This window comes from Pristiophorus japonicus, chromosome 9 (assembly GCF_044704955.1).
Source record: "Pristiophorus japonicus isolate sPriJap1 chromosome 9, sPriJap1.hap1, whole genome shotgun sequence".
Lineage (NCBI taxonomy): Eukaryota > Metazoa > Chordata > Chondrichthyes > Pristiophoridae > Pristiophorus > Pristiophorus japonicus.
This window is the reverse complement of record NC_091985.1, coordinates 46,738,533-46,753,989: the sequence shown is the minus strand read 5'-3', so window position 1 is coordinate 46,753,989 and position 15,457 is coordinate 46,738,533. Positions and strand designations below refer to the sequence as shown.

At 45.0% G+C, this 15,457-nt stretch overlaps 1 long non-coding RNA gene across 1 annotated transcript in view; it reads right to left on the bottom strand.

Annotated features, from left to right (window-relative positions):
• LOC139273033 (uncharacterized) overlaps positions 1 to 15,457 on the bottom strand; it is a 76,907-nt gene that overhangs the window by 19,416 nt on the left and 42,034 nt on the right. The window contains exon 2 of the long non-coding RNA XR_011595001.1: positions 14,626 to 14,741. This is a non-coding gene — a long non-coding RNA (uncharacterized lncRNA). The remainder of the gene's footprint in view (positions 1 to 14,625; positions 14,742 to 15,457) is intronic.

Here is a 15,457-nt window from a genome sequence, read left to right as displayed (position 1 = left end):
ACTAATAGCATTCCTGATCAGGCTACTATGTTTCTAAGAGTTAATTTACTAATAAAGATATGCCAGAGAAAATTAGCAGGGTACACATTCAAGACTGAGGCAGAGTAGCCAATTAGAGATCCATTGTTAGAACTGGAACTCTAAGTCCGAGAGCATTCGGCTGGCTAACTAAGTGGATTCTAGGAGAAACAGCTCTGGGGAGGAAATCGTCTCTACAGGAGGCCCAGTTATAAATATTATTTTGATAGTCCATTATGATCATTGGAGTGAGAATAGTTTAAAATGCTTGTCTCATTGAGTATGCCCACAGGTGCAGAAAACTATTTCAGGAATCAAAGAACTGCTGTCTTTGCAAATAATCCACTGCAATAAATCGATGATATTCAATTAACATATATGAGTGCCTAATTTTGTTTTCTGTGCCCTGTTTTTCAGCAGGAATGAGGCGGTAGTGAGACCAGAATATCAATGGTAAACTTGTTGCCATCTTTCTATCTGCTGTCAGTTTAGAGGGGGCCTTGAACTAGGTGGCTAGAGCTCCTGCCAGAAACAGACTGGTGCCTCATTGTGCTATACACATCGGGGTCCTTTGATGTCAATAGGACCTCAACTTCATTAGTAAGATGCGATAACAGGAAAAGATTTATTGTAGGCTGTAAATCAGTGCGCATCAAAATTAGGAATGGAGTGAAAGAAACTGGTGAGTGTGACCACCGATGGAAGCCCAAATCTGACAGGCAAACATGTTGGATTATGAACCTGTAACAGGTTCATTGGTTAAGGGGCAGAAAACAGAGTGGTGGCTGTTTTTCAGAGTGGAGGAATACACATTCGGATTATTAATAAATATTAAAAAAAAGCAGTGATGTCTCCCAGGGATCAGAGTTAGGATCACTACTTTTTCTTGATATTTATTAATAATCCGGACTTGGGTATAGGAGGCACAATTTCAAAGTTTACAGATGACACGAAACTTGAAATGTAAACCGTGAGGAGTATAGTAAAAAGGCATATGGCATCTGTGGCTTTATAAATAGAGGCATAGAGTACAAAAGAAAGGAAGTTATGGTAAACTTTTATAAAACACTGGTTCGGCCCCAACTGGAGTATTGTGTCCAATTCTGGGCACCACACTTTAGGAAGGATATCAAGGCCTTGGAGAGGGTGCAGAAAATATTTACTGGAATAGTACCAGGGATAAGAGACTTCAGTTAAGTGGATGACTAGAAAAACTGGGGTTGTTCTCCTTAGAGCAGAGAAAGTTAAGCGGAGAAGTGATATGGTGTTCAAAATCATAAAGGTTTTGATAGAGTAAACAAAGGAGAAAATGTTTCCTGTGGCAGAAGGGTCAATAACCAGAGGACACAGATTTAAGGTAATTGCCAAAAGTACCAGAGGCAACATGAGGGGAAAAAAATTACCGAGTGAGTTGTTATGATCTGGAGCGGTTCTGGACTTAGTTTCAAGGAATGAAGCAGGGCAGGTGGAAGAATGCTCAGTGGGAGAGCATTTTGGTGGTAGTGGTCATAATTCAGTGAGATTTAGGGTAGTTATGGAAAAGGACAAAAATAGACCAGGAATAAAAGTTCTCAATTGGGCAAAAGCTAATTTTACTAAGCTGAGATGTGATTTAATCAAAGTGAACTGGAAACGGCTACTTGAAGGTAAATCGGGGTCAGAGCAATGGGAGGCATTCAAGGAGGACACAGTGAGGGTTCAGAGCAAATGTGTTCTCTTAAAGAAAAAGGGTGGTCCTAACAAATCTAGAACCCCCTGGATGTTGAGGGGCATACAGGGTAAGATAAAGTAAAAAAAGGAAGCTCATGATGGATACCAAGGACTCAAGAACGAGAGGCGTGCGTGCGTGGTTGGTGAGGCCTATAAAAGGTCCAGCGGCAGCGAGAGACGGCGGCAGTCCGAGAGGTGGGAGTGCATGGCGTTGGTGAGGCCTATAAAAGGCCCAGCGGCAGCGAGAGGCGGCGGCAGTCCGAGAGGCGGGAGTGCGTGGCGTTGGTGAGGCCTATAAAAGGCCCAGCGGCAGCGAGAGGCGGCGGCAGTCCGAGAGGCGTACTTGTGCAGCTGCAGCGGGGAGGGAAGGCAAAAAAGAAGTAGAAAGAAATCAAAAGGTGACGTCACAGTCAAGGGGGTAAGTGATTGGTGAGTAGCTTTTCTTTTTATTTTTTACATCAGCAACATTGTTGTTGTCAATTTAAGGGTATCTAAGGGTTAAGTCATGGCAGGAGAGCTCGGTCACGTGAATATGCTCCTCCTGTACCATTGGGAACTCCGGGACACTTCCAGTGTCCCTGACTACTACGTGTGCGGGAAGTGTGTCCGCCTCCAGCTCCTGACGGACCGCATTGCGGAATTGGAGCTGAGGGTGGATTCACTCTGGAGCATCCACGATGCTGAGAATGACGTGAGTAGCACGTGTAGCGAGTTGGTCTTACCGCAGGTGAAGGGAATGGAAGACCAGCAGGAAGAGCAGTGCAAGGAAGGTAGTGCAGGGGTCCCCTGTGGTCATCCCCCTGCAAAACAGATACACTGCTTTGAGTACTGTTGAGGGGGATGACTCATCAGGGGAGGGCAGCAGCAGCCAAGTTCATGGCACCGTGGCTGGCTCTGTTGCACAGGGGGGCAGGAAAAAGAGTGGGAGAGCGATAGTGATAGGGGATTCAATTGTAAGGGGAATAGATAGGCGTTTCTGCGGCCGCAACCGAGACTCCAGGATTGTATGTTGCCTCCCTGGTGCAAGGGTCAAGGATGTCTCGGAGCGGGTGCAGGGCATTCTAAAAAGGGAGGGAGAACAGCCAGTTGTCGTGGTGCACATTGGTACCAACGACATAGGTAAAAAAAAGGGATGAGGTCCTACGAGACGAATTTAAGGAGCTAGGAGCTAAATTAAGAAGTAGGATCTCAAAAGTAGTAATCTCGGGATTGCTACCAGTGCCACGTGCTAATCAGAGTAGGAATCGCAGGATAGCACAGATGAATACGTGGCTTGAGGAGTGGTACAGCAGGGAGGGATTCAAATTCCTGGGGCATTGGAACCGGTTCTGGGGGAGGTGGGACCAGTACAAACCGGACGGTCTGCACCTGGGCAAGACCGGAACCAATGTCCTAGGGGGAGTGTTTGCTAGTGCTGTTTGGGAGGAGTTAAACTAATATGGCAGGGGGATGGGAACCAATGCAGGGAGACAGAGGGAAACAAAAAGGAGACAAAAGCAAAAGACAGAAAGGAGATGAGTAAAAGTGGAGGGCAGAGAAACCCAAGGCAAAAGACAAAAAGGGCCACTGAATATAAAGGGGCTGCAGGAGGGGTCAAAACTAAAAATCATGGTTTAAAAACTAGGATTAAAACACTCTACCTAAATGCACGCAGCATTCGAAATAAAGTGAATGAGTTGACGGCACAAATCATTACAAATGGGTATGATTTGGTGGCCATTACAGAATCATGGTTGCAGGGTGGCCAAGACTGGGAATTAAACATACAGGGGTATCTGACGATTCGGAAAGATAGACAGGAAGGGAAAGGAGGTGGGGTAGCTCTGTTAATAAAGGATGATATCAGGGCAGTTGTGAGAGACGATATTGGCTCTAATGAACAAAATGTTGAATCATTGTGGGTGGAGATTAGAGATAGTAAGGGGAAAAAGTCACTGGTGGGCGTAGTTTATAGGCCCCCAAATAATAACTTCATGGTGGGGCGGACAATAACCAAGGGAATAATGGAGGCATATGAAAAAGGAACAGCAGTAATCATGGGGGATTTTAACCTAGATATCGATTGGTCAAATCAAATCGCAGGGGGTAGACTTGAGGAGGAATTCATAGAATGCATACGGGATTGTTTCTTAGAACAGTATGTTAAAGAACCTACAAGGAAGCAAGCTATCTTAGATCTGGTCCTGTGTAATGAGACAGGAATAATAAACGATCTCCTAGTAAAAGATCCTCTCGGAATGAGTGATCACAGTATGGTTGAATTTGTAATACAGATTGAGGGTGAGGAAGTAGTGTCTCAAACGAGTGTACTATGCTTAAACAAAGGGGACTACAGTGGGATGAGGGCAGAGTTGGCTAAAGTAGACTGGAAACACAGACTAAACGGTGGCACAATTGAGGAACAGTGGAGGACTTTTAAGGAGCTCTTTCATAGTGCTCAACAAAAATATATTCCAGTGAAAAAGAAGGGCGGTAAGAGAAGGGATAACCAGCCGTGGATAACCAAGGAAATAAAGGAGAGTATCGAATCAAAGACCAATGCTTATAAGGTGGCCAAGGTTAGTGGGAAACTAGAGAATTGGGAAAATGTTAAACAACAGCAAAGAATGACTAAAGAAGCAATAAAGAAAGGAAAGATAGATTTCGAAGGTAAACTTGCGCAAAACATAAAAACAGATAGTAAAAACTTTTACAGATATATAAAACGGAAAAGAGTGACTAAAGTAAATGTTGGTCCCTTAGAAGATGAGAAGGGGGATTTAATAATGAGAAATGTGGAAATGGCTGAGATCTTAAACAATTATTTTGCTTCGGTCTTCACAGTGGAAGACACAAAAACCATGCCAAAAGTTGCTGGTCATGGGAATGTGGGAAGGGAGGACCTTGAGACAATCACTATCACTCGGGGGGTAGTGCTGGACAGGCTAATGGGACTCAAGGTAGACAAGTCCCCTGGTCCTGATGAAATGCATCCCATGGTATTAAAAGAGATGGCGGAAGTTTTAGCAGATGCATCCGTTATAATCTACCAAAATTCTCTGGACTCTGGGGAGGTACCAGCGGATTGGAAAGCAGCTAATGTAACACCTCTGTTTAAAAAAGGGGGCAGACAAAAGGCAGGTAACTATAGGCCGGTTAGTTTAACATCTGTAGTGGGGAAAATGCTTGAAACTATCATTAAGGAAGAAATAGCGGGACATCTAGATATGAATAGTGCAATCAAGCAGACGCAGCATGGATTCATGAAGGGGAAATCATGTTTAACTAATTTACTGGAATTCTTTGAGGATATAACGAGCATGGTGGATAGAGGTGTACCGATGGATGTGGTGTATTTAGATTTCCAAAAGGCATTCGATAAGGTGCCACACAAAAGGTTACTGCAGAAGATAGAGGTACGCGGAGTCAGAGGAAATGTATTAGCATGGATAGAAAATTGGCTGGCCAACAGAAAGCGGAGAGTCGGGATAAATGGGTCCTTTTCGGGTTGGAAATCGGTGGTTAGTGGCGTGCCACAGGGATCGGTGCTGGGACCACAACTGTTTACAATATACATAGATGACCTAGAAGAGGGGACAGAGTGTAGTGTAACAAAATTTGAAGATGACACAAAGATTAGTGGGAAAGCGGGTTGTGTAGAGGACACAGAGGCTGCAAAGAGATTTGGATAGGTTAAGCGAATGGGCGAAGGTTTGGCAGATGGAATACAATGTCGGAAAGTGTGAGGTCATCCACCTTGGGGGAAAAAAAACAGTAAAAGGGAATATTATTTGAATGGGGAGAAATTACAACATGCTGAGATGCAGAGGGACCTGGGGGTCCTTGTGCATGAAACTCTTTTATGTTTTTGCAGGTAGACTCTAAAACATTAAACCGTGCCACCCGACCTGGGTGACACACCAGACATTTACAAGGCCCTTTTTTTTTTCTCCTTTTTTTTTTGTGTTTTTTTTTTGGGCACTAAAATCACAATTTTTCCACAGTGCCCCCTATAAAAGGGAAGGGGACACTAAAAACACCGGCAATTAAAACAAATTAAACTTTAAAACGTAAAATCAAATTAAAATTTGGTTGCCTGGCGTGATGATGCACTCCAGTCCCTCCGGTGCCCACCTCTCGCGGAAGGCCGCGAGCGTACGGTGGACACCGCGTGCTCCATCTCCAAGGACACCCTGGACCGGATGTAAGAGCGGAAGAGAGGCAGGCAGTCAGGTTGAACGACCCCCTCGACCGCCCGCTGCCTGGACCGGCTGATGGCACCCTTGGCCGTGCCCAGGAGCAGTCCTACGAGGAGGCCTTCGGACCTACCCGCTCCCCTCCACACAGGGTGCCCAAAGATCAGGAGAGTGGGACTGAAGTGCAGCCAGAATTTCAGGAGCAGCCCCTTCAAATAATGGAACAGGGGCTGCAACCTCGTGCACTCAATAAAAACATGGAACACGGACTCCTCCAGACCGCAGAAATTGCAGGCGGCCTGGGAGTCCGTGAACCGGCTTAAAAATTTGTTGCACGGCACTGCTCCGTGCACCACCCTCCAGGCCAAGTCCCCGACGTATAGTGGGAGGACCCCTGCGTAGAGTGCCCTCCATCGGGGACCCCCGCCTCCTCCGGACGGCAAGATGGTACGCCATGGCGTGTCCGGACGGCAGGCGAGGATGGCAAAGTTGAGAGTGTGCAGGAGCAGCCCGTACAAGAAAATCCCAAAAAGTTAGTTTGCAGGTGCAGCAGGTAATCACGAAGGCGAATGGAATGTTGGCCTTCATTGCGAGAGGGATGGAGTACAAAAGCAGGGAGGTCCTGCTGCAACTGTATAGGGTATTGGTAAGGCCGCACCTGAAGTACTGCGTGCAGTTTTGGTCACCTTACTTAAGGAAGGTTATACTGGCTTTGGAGGGGGTACAGAGACGATTCACTAGGCTGATTCCAGAGATGAGGGGGTTACCTTATGATGATAGATTGAGTAGACTGGGTCTTTACTCATTGGAGTTCAGAAGGATGATGGGTGATCTTATAGAAACATTTAAAATCATGAAAGGGATAGACAAGATAGAGGCAGAGAGGTTGTTTCCACTGGTAAGGGAGACTAGAACTCGGGGGCACAGCCTCAAAATACGGGGGAGCCAATTTAAAACCGAGTTGAGAAGGAATTTCTTCTCCCAGAGGGCTGTGAATCTGTGGAATTCTCTGCCCAAGGAAGCAGTTGAGGCTAGCTCATTGAATGTATTCAAGTCACAGATAGATAGATTTTTAACCAATAAGGGAATTAAGGGTTACGGGGAGAGGCCGGGTAGGTGGAGCTGAGTCCACGGTCAGATCAGCCATGATCTTATTGAATGGCGGAGCAGGCTCGAGGGGCTAGATGGCCTACTCCTGTTCCAAATTCTTATGTTTTTATGTTCTTAAGACTGCACAAACCCTGGAGGAGTATAGAAAATGCTGGGGTGAAATTAAAAAGGAAATTGGGAAAGCAAAGAGAGGGCATGAAAAAATATTGGCAAATAAATACATTAAGAGCAAGAGGTTAACTAAAGAAAGAGTAGGGCCTCTTAGGGACCATAAAGGTAACCTGTGTGTAGAGGCGGAAGATTTAATAAATACTTTGCGTCTGTTTTCACAAACGAGGGATGATACAGACATTGCAATCAGGGAGGAGGAGTGTGAAATATTAGATGAATTGGATTTCCAGAAGCCATTCAATAAGGTGCCAGATAAAAGGTTACTGCACAAGCTAAGAGCTCAATGGGTTGGGAGTAATATATTAGCATAAATAGAAGATCGGCTAATTAACAGAAAACAGTGAGTCGGGATAAATGGGTCATTTTCAGGTTGGCAAATTGTAACTAGCGGGGTGCCACGGGGATCAGTGCTGGGGCCTCAACTATTTACAATCTATATTAATGACTTGGATGAAGGAACCGAGTATAATGTAGCCAAATTTGCTGATGATACAAAGATAGGTGGGAAAGCAAATTGTGAAGAGGTCACAAATAATCTGCAAAGAGATGCAGATAGATTAAGTGACTGGACAAAAATTTGGCAGATGGAGTATAATGTGGGAAAATTTGAGTTATCCACTTTGGTAGGAATAATAAAAAAGCAAATTATTATTTAAATGGAGATGACAAAATGCTGCAATACAGAGCGATCTGGGGGTCCTTGTACATGAAACACAATAAGTTAGCATGCAGCTACAGCAAGTAATTAGGAAGGCAAATGGAATATTGACCTTTATTGCAAGGGGGATGGAGTATAAAAGTAGGGAAGTCTTGCTACAACTGTACAGGGTATTGGTGAGACCACAAATACTACGTACAGTTTTGGTCTCCTAATTAAGGAGGGATATACTTGCATTGGAGGCAGTTCAGAGAAGATTCAATGAGTTGATTCCTGGGATGAAGGGGTTGTCTTATAAGGAAAAGTTGAGCAGGTTGGGCCTATACTCGTTGGAGTTCAGAAGAATGCGAGGTGATCTTATTGAAACGTATAAGATTCTGAGGGGGCTTGACAGGATAGATGCTGAGAGGATGTTTCCCCTCGTGGGAGAATCTCGAACTAGGGGGCATAGTTTCAGAATAAGGGGTCGCCCATTTAAAACGGAGATGAGGAATTTCTTTTCTGAGGGTGGTGAATTCTCTACCACAGACATCTGTGGAAGCTGAGTCACTGAATATATTCAAGGCTGCGAGAGACAGATTCTTGAACTATAGGGGAGCTAAGGATTATGGGGAACAGGCAGGAAAGTGGAGTTGAGGCCAAGATCAGATCAGCCGTGATCTTATTGAATGTCGGAGCAGGCTTGACAGGCTGTATGGCCTACTCCTGCTCCTATTTCTGATGTTCCAAGTGGATAAATACCCAGGCCTGGATGAAATATCTCCTTGGCTGTTAAGAGAAGCAAGAGAGGAAGTAGTGGCTCTGACCATCATTTTCCAATCCCCTCTGGCTGCAGGTGTTGTGCTGGAGGACTGCTAACGTTGTACTGCTGTTTAAAAAGGAAGGGATAGATCTAGTAATTATAGGCTGGTCAGTCGAACCTCAGGGTGGGAAAATTATTGGAAAAATATCTGAGGGAAGGATTAATCTTCATTTAGAAAGGGAAGGATTAATCACAGACAGTCAGCATGGATTTGTTCAGGGAAGGTCATGTCTGACTGACTTGATTGAATTTTTTGAGGAGGTAACAAGGCGGGGTCGAAGAGGGTAGTGCATTTGATGTAGTCTATATGGATTTTAGCAAGGCTTTTGATATGGTCCCGCATGGCAGACTGTTCATGAAAGTAAAAGCCTATGGGATCCAAGGCAAAGTGGCAAGTTGGATCCAAAATTGGTTCAGAAGCAGGAAGCAAAAGGTAATGGATGATCGATGTTTTTGTGACTGGAAGTCTGTTCCCAGTGGGGTTCCACAGGGCTCAGTAATAGGTCCCTTGCTTTTTGTGGTATATATCAGTGATTTGGACTTGAATGTAGGGGGTATGATTAAGATGTTTGCAGATGATACAAAAATTGGGCGGTTGGTTGATAATGAAGAAGAAAGCTGTAGATTGCAGGAAGATATCAATGGACTGGTCAGGTGAGCAGAACAGTGGCAAATAGAATTCAATTCGGAGTAGTGTGAGGCAATGCATTTGGGAAGGGCTAACAAGGCAAGAACATCAGAACATTGTTCTTTTAAATGAACTGTACCTCAAGGCTAGCAGGTAAGGTGAGTTCACAGTGGTTGTGAAATAAGAGAGTGGTTCACAGGTTTAACCTAAGAAGATAAGAAATAGGAGCAGGAGTAGGCCACCTGGCCCCTCGAGCCTGCTCCGCCATTTAATAAGATCATGGCTGATCTGATCATGGACTCAGCTACACTTCCCTGCCCGCTCCCCATAAATCCTTTATTCCCTTATCGCTCAAAAATCTGTCTATCTCCGCCTTAAATATATTCAATAACCCAGCCTCCACAGCTCTCTGGGGCAGAGAATTCCACAGATTTACAACCCTTTGAGAGAAGAAATTCCTCCTCATCTCAGTTTTAAAAAGGCGGCCCCTTATTCTGAGACTATGCCCCCTGGTTTTAGTTTTCCCTAGGAGTGGAAATATCCTCTCTTCATCCACCTTGTCCAGCTCCTTCATTATCTTATATGTTTCAATAAGATCACCTCTCATTCTTCTGAACTCCAATGAGTAAAGGCCCAACCTACTCAACCTATTTTCCACTCATCTCTGGATTCAACCTCGTGAATCTTCTCTAAACAGTCTCTCATGTAAGTATATCCTTCCTTAAATACGGAGACCAAAACTGTACGCAGTACTCAAGGTGTGACCTCACCAATACGCTGTACAGTTATAGCAGGACTTCTCTGCTTTTACACAATAAATGGTAGGACACTGAGAAGTGTAGAGGAACAGAAGGACCTTGGAGTGCATGCCCACAGATCCCTGAAGGTAACGGAACAGGTAAATAAGCTGATTAAGAAGGCTTAGAGGATACTTGCCTTTATTAGCCAAGGCATAGAATATAAGAACAGGGAGGTTATGCTTGAACTGTATAAAACACTAGTTAGGCCACAGCTAGAGTACTACGTGCACTTCTGGTCACCACATTATAGGAAGGATGTGATTGCAGTAGGGAGGGTACAGAGGAGATTTACGAGGATGTTGCCTGGACAGGAGAATTTTAGCTTTGAGGAAAGATTGGATAGGCTGGGGTTGTTTTCTTTGGAGAGGAGGCTGAGGGGAGACCTAATTCAGGTGTATAAAATTATGAGGGGCCTAGATATAGTGGATAGGAAGGACCTATTCCCCTTAGCTGAGGGGTCAATAACCACTGGGCATAGATTTAAAGTAAGTGGTCGGAGGCTTAGAAGATATTTGCGGAGAAATGTTTTCACCCAGAAGGTGTTGGAGGTCTGGAATTCATTGCCTGAAAGGGTGGTAAGGGCAGAAACCCTCACAGCATTTTAAAAGTATTTGGATATGCATTTGAAGTGCTGTCACCTACAAAGCTACGGACCAAGAGCTGGAAAGTGGGATTAGGCTGGATAGCTCTTTGTCGGGTGGCATGGACACTATGGGCCGAATGGCCTCCCTTGGTGCTATAAATTTCAATGATTTTATGATCTGGAATGCACTGCCTTAAAGGGTGGTGGAAACGGATTCAATAATAACTTTCAAAAGGGAATTGGATAAATACTTAAAGTGGGAAAATTTGCTGGGGCTATGAGGAAGAAGCAAGGGAGTGGAACTAATTGGATAGCTCTTTCAAAGAGCCAGTACATGTGCGATGGGCCGAATGGCCACCTTCTGTGCTGTATTATTCTATGATGCTATACTCAAGGTGAGGGATTTCAGTGCTGTGAAATTAAACACACTTCCATTATGGAAAGCTAGTGTTAGTGTCAAGTACTCTGAAGTTAAGTTCGGCTTAGGAAAATACAATAATGTGCCATAATACTCAAGCTCGGAAGAGCATCCTACTGCTTTTCAATTATTTTGAAAGAGAACGTGAATGTATGGAACAGATGTTGCAGAGAGACAGTGAAGATAGATATCAACAGTAAATTCAAGAGGGAGCTGGATTGTGTATAAGAAATAGAATATAGTGTGACATATTTTGAATGTTGGAACTGGTCCCAAGAACCTCAATAATCTTTTCTGGTCCTGCATCTTCCTATTCTCTGCTCTGCTGAACGTGGACATATATATTGAGGTATACTTGGATGCATACATTGGTAGCCTCCAGCATCTTCCTCATATGACCGACAAATGTGAGCCTGGACGGCGCATGTTGGCTGAAGCTGTCGCCAACCAAATTCCACAAATATACCCTTTATAGTAGGAATTACTAAAAATTGATCAGGATTAAGAAACATAAGAATTATGAGCAGTAGACCATTCAGCCCCTCGAGCTTGCTCCACCATTCAATGAGATCATGTCTGATCTTCTACCTCAATGCCACTTTCCTGCACTATCCCCATATCCCTTGATTCCTTATAATATCCAAAAATCTATCGATCTCTGTCGAATATACTCAGACTGAGCCTCCACAGCCCTCTGGAATAGAGATTTCCAAAGATTTACCACTCTCTGAGTGAAGAAGTTTCTCCTCATCTCAGTCCTAAATGGCCGATCCTTTATTCTGAGACTGTGACTCCTGGTTCTGGACTCCTCTGCCTGATTCTTATCTTCTTCCTTTCATAGGAACAATGGGAGGAATTTAAACCCTCAAGGATGGGTGGGTTGAGGTAGGTGGGACGATAAACATTTTTTAGATCTCAAACCGGACCTCCAACCCACCCACCTCCGGTTTTAACTGAGGCAAGTCAGGAGCGGGCAACTAACCCATTCTCAGGAATCAAGAAGATCACTGGAATCTTTTAAGGAGGCTGCGTACCTACATTTTAACAGGAGTTTTATTTTTAACTCATGGAGGCTGGGATTCCTGGGCCTTGGGAATCCTGGCAGGTAAAAGGAGAAGAGAAATGCCAGATCAATGAGGTAAGTGCTTTCATTGCGCTGTTTTTGAGCCAGGAGGAGCAGGACTGTTTCCTCCAGGACCAACAAGCTTATCTGCGCATGATCGGACCCCCACAATCAGCCAACCCCCCACGATATCCGATTCACCCCTGCGATGTCCAACCCTCCCCACAATGTCCGAACCACCCTGCGATGTGCAATTCGTCCCCCCGCGATGTTCGACCCTTCCCTGATGTTTGACCCACTTCGCGACATCCAATTCACCCTCCCCGTGATGTTCGACCCTTCCGCGATGTCTGATTCGCCCCACACCCGCCGCAAACAGACTCCCTTCCACTCCCTGGCTGCTTTCCCACCGAAAAGCAGCTAGCCTGTCAATCTGGCTGGCTGTCGGGTGGGAAACCTGTTGAAATTTTTTTTAAGATGTCCTGCAGTTAATTTCTGCAGGACATCCGGAAAATCCATACTTCCGGGGTTCCCATCTGAAAATCCTCACGTCCCCCTACACAACCCCGCCCCTCGCTTCTCGGCCCTGAGTAAATATTGTGGCCAACCATTGTTCTCACTGGCATTTCCAGTGACACTGCAGAATTAAACCTGAACCTTCCTAGTCTGTACATCATCATCATAGGCAGTCCCTCGAAATCGAGGAAGACTTGCTTCCACTCTAAAAGTGAGTTTTTAGGTGACTGAACAGTCCAATATGGGAATTACGGTCTCTGTCACAGGTGGGACACACAGTCATTGAAGGAAAGGGTGTGTGGGGCTGGTTTGCCGCATGCTCCTCCCACTGCCTGCGCTTGGTTTCTGCATGCTCTCGGCGACGAGACTCGAGGTGCACTTCCTCCATTTAGGGTGGTCTTTGGCCAGGGACTCCCAGGTGTTGGTGGGAATGTTGCATTTTATCAAGGAGGCTTTGAGGGTGTCCTTGAAACGTTTCCTCTGCCCACCTTGGGCTCGTTTTCCATGTAGGAGTTCCGAGGAGAGCGCTTGCTTTGGGAGCCTTGTGTCAGGCATGCGAACAATGTGGCCCGTCCAGCAGAGCTGGTCGAGTGTGGTCAGTCGATACTGGGGATGTTGGCCTGATCGACGATGCTAACGTTGGTGCGTTTGTCCTCCCAGGGGATTTGCAAGAACTTGCTGAGACATCGCTGGTGGTATTTCTCCATCCCATACCATACCATACCATATGGGGCCCAAATTTCATCACCATTTAGCTCCAAATATCTGGAGGTATCAGTGTTTTTTGGAGCTAACTTAATTTTGCAAGTTTCGCCAAGGGTATAACGCTGTCATTAACAGGTAACAGCCGATTTTTTTAGTTAAGGTTTTTATGACATCACTCGGGGTCAAACCCACCCATAACGCCATTTTAGCCATTTTTGCGAGTTTTGCCATTAAGGATTTCTTCAAAAACGGCTCTGGGGACCGCCTTGAAAAACCTTACCATTCCAAATCAGAGTCAGATAGAAATCAGCGTTACAGACGTCATCTTCTTTATCTCCCTCTTTCTTGATGGACATTTTCTGCAGGACAGTCAGATCAGTCTTCTTGTTTTTCATTGTCTGCAGTTATTTCCTTGCTCTTTGTTCTTTCGACAGCAACGAGACCTTTTGGCCGGGAAGAGGGGCGGCTGCAGTGGGACCTTTTGGCCGGGGAGAGGGGCGGCTGCAGTGGGACCTTTCGGCCGAGGAGAGGGGAGTCTGCAGCAGGGATCTTTCGGCCGGGGAGAGGGGAGTTTGCAGCAGGGATCTTTCGGCCGGGGAGAGGGGAGTCTGCAGCAGGGATCTTTCGGCCGGGGAGAGGGGCGGCTGCAGTGGGACCTTTCGGCCGGGGAGAGGGGCGGCTGCAGTGGGACCTTTCGGCCAGGGAGAGGGACGGCTGCAGTGAGACCTTTGCATTTAAACCTTACCCCAAATATAAATGTATTGAAAACACAAACATAAATTCCAAAGTGAAATTCTAGCTACAAACTGAAACTACAAAGACTATTTTATCACTCGTTAGTTACAATTACACATTACCTTGGAAACCTAAATGCTTGGGCATGCGCAGAACGGGGCCTCAGTTTTTCGGCGCTATCAATTAGCTCCACCCACAGAAGCTAAGGTCTTTCTGCATGGTGCCAAATTCAAAGAGAAAAATGGCGAGACTTTGGTGCTACTTCGGCTTAAAAAATTGCCTGTTAATCTTAAATAGCACCAAAAAAAAGCAATGTGGAATTTTGGGCCCCATGTAATGCGTTTATCAGAATCGCATCATAACATTCTAATGCACTTCACAAAAAAATACCCCTTTTACAGAAAATGCTTTTGCATATACGTATGGCTAGGTAATGATGCTTTTTAGCAGTCAGTTCAAGTGATAAAGGGCGTATTTATAATTTAGTAGTCATGTTCTTCTAATGACATTTCAATAGATCCGCAAGTATACACCTGTGTAAAGTATTCATCCTCTTGGATTATGTTACTTCATCTTCTGGTCTTAGTGAATGCTTGCTATTGTCCTTCTCCATTAAGCACTTGTTTTACAGGAGAGCACGTGAAAGAGCCTGTATTGTGACAAAAAGTACGTAAATATATTTGATGTCACTCAATTATCTGCTGTAGGATGTTGTGGTACACAATTACAACACTTAATAAAAGGGCAATAATGTGTAATTCGTGTAGTATATTTGGTATCAGAGCTTTCAATTCTTTTGACAAAACTGAAAAAAAAAGTAAACAATTTTTCTTACTGCTGAATGATGGGGTTACCCCTCCAACCATAACATCAAAAGTAGTGGCTCATTAAAATCCCTTGTGTATTTTTCTTTTCTCATACCTCTTCTCATCTAACTTCATCTTCCTTGAATCAAAGTAGGTGAACCCCCATGTCTCTCTGTTCTTGCACACCTTTTAACATTGTCCCATTTTGTTTATATTGTCTCTCCTCATTTGTCCTCCCAAAATGCATGAAGTAACATAGAAACATAGAAAATAGCTGCAGGAGCAGGCCATTCAGCCCTTCTAGCCTGCACCGCCATTCAATGAGTTCATGGCTGAACATGAAACTTCAGTAACCCCTTCCTGCTTTCTCGCCATACCCCTTGATCCCCCGAGTAGTAAGGACTTCATCTAACTCCCTTTTGAATATATTTAGTGAATTGGCCCCAACCACTTTCTGTGGCAGAGAATTCCACAGGTTCACCACTCTCTGGGTGAAGAAGTCTCTCCTCATCTCGGTCCTAAATGGCTTACCCCTTATCCTTAGACTGTGACCCCTGGT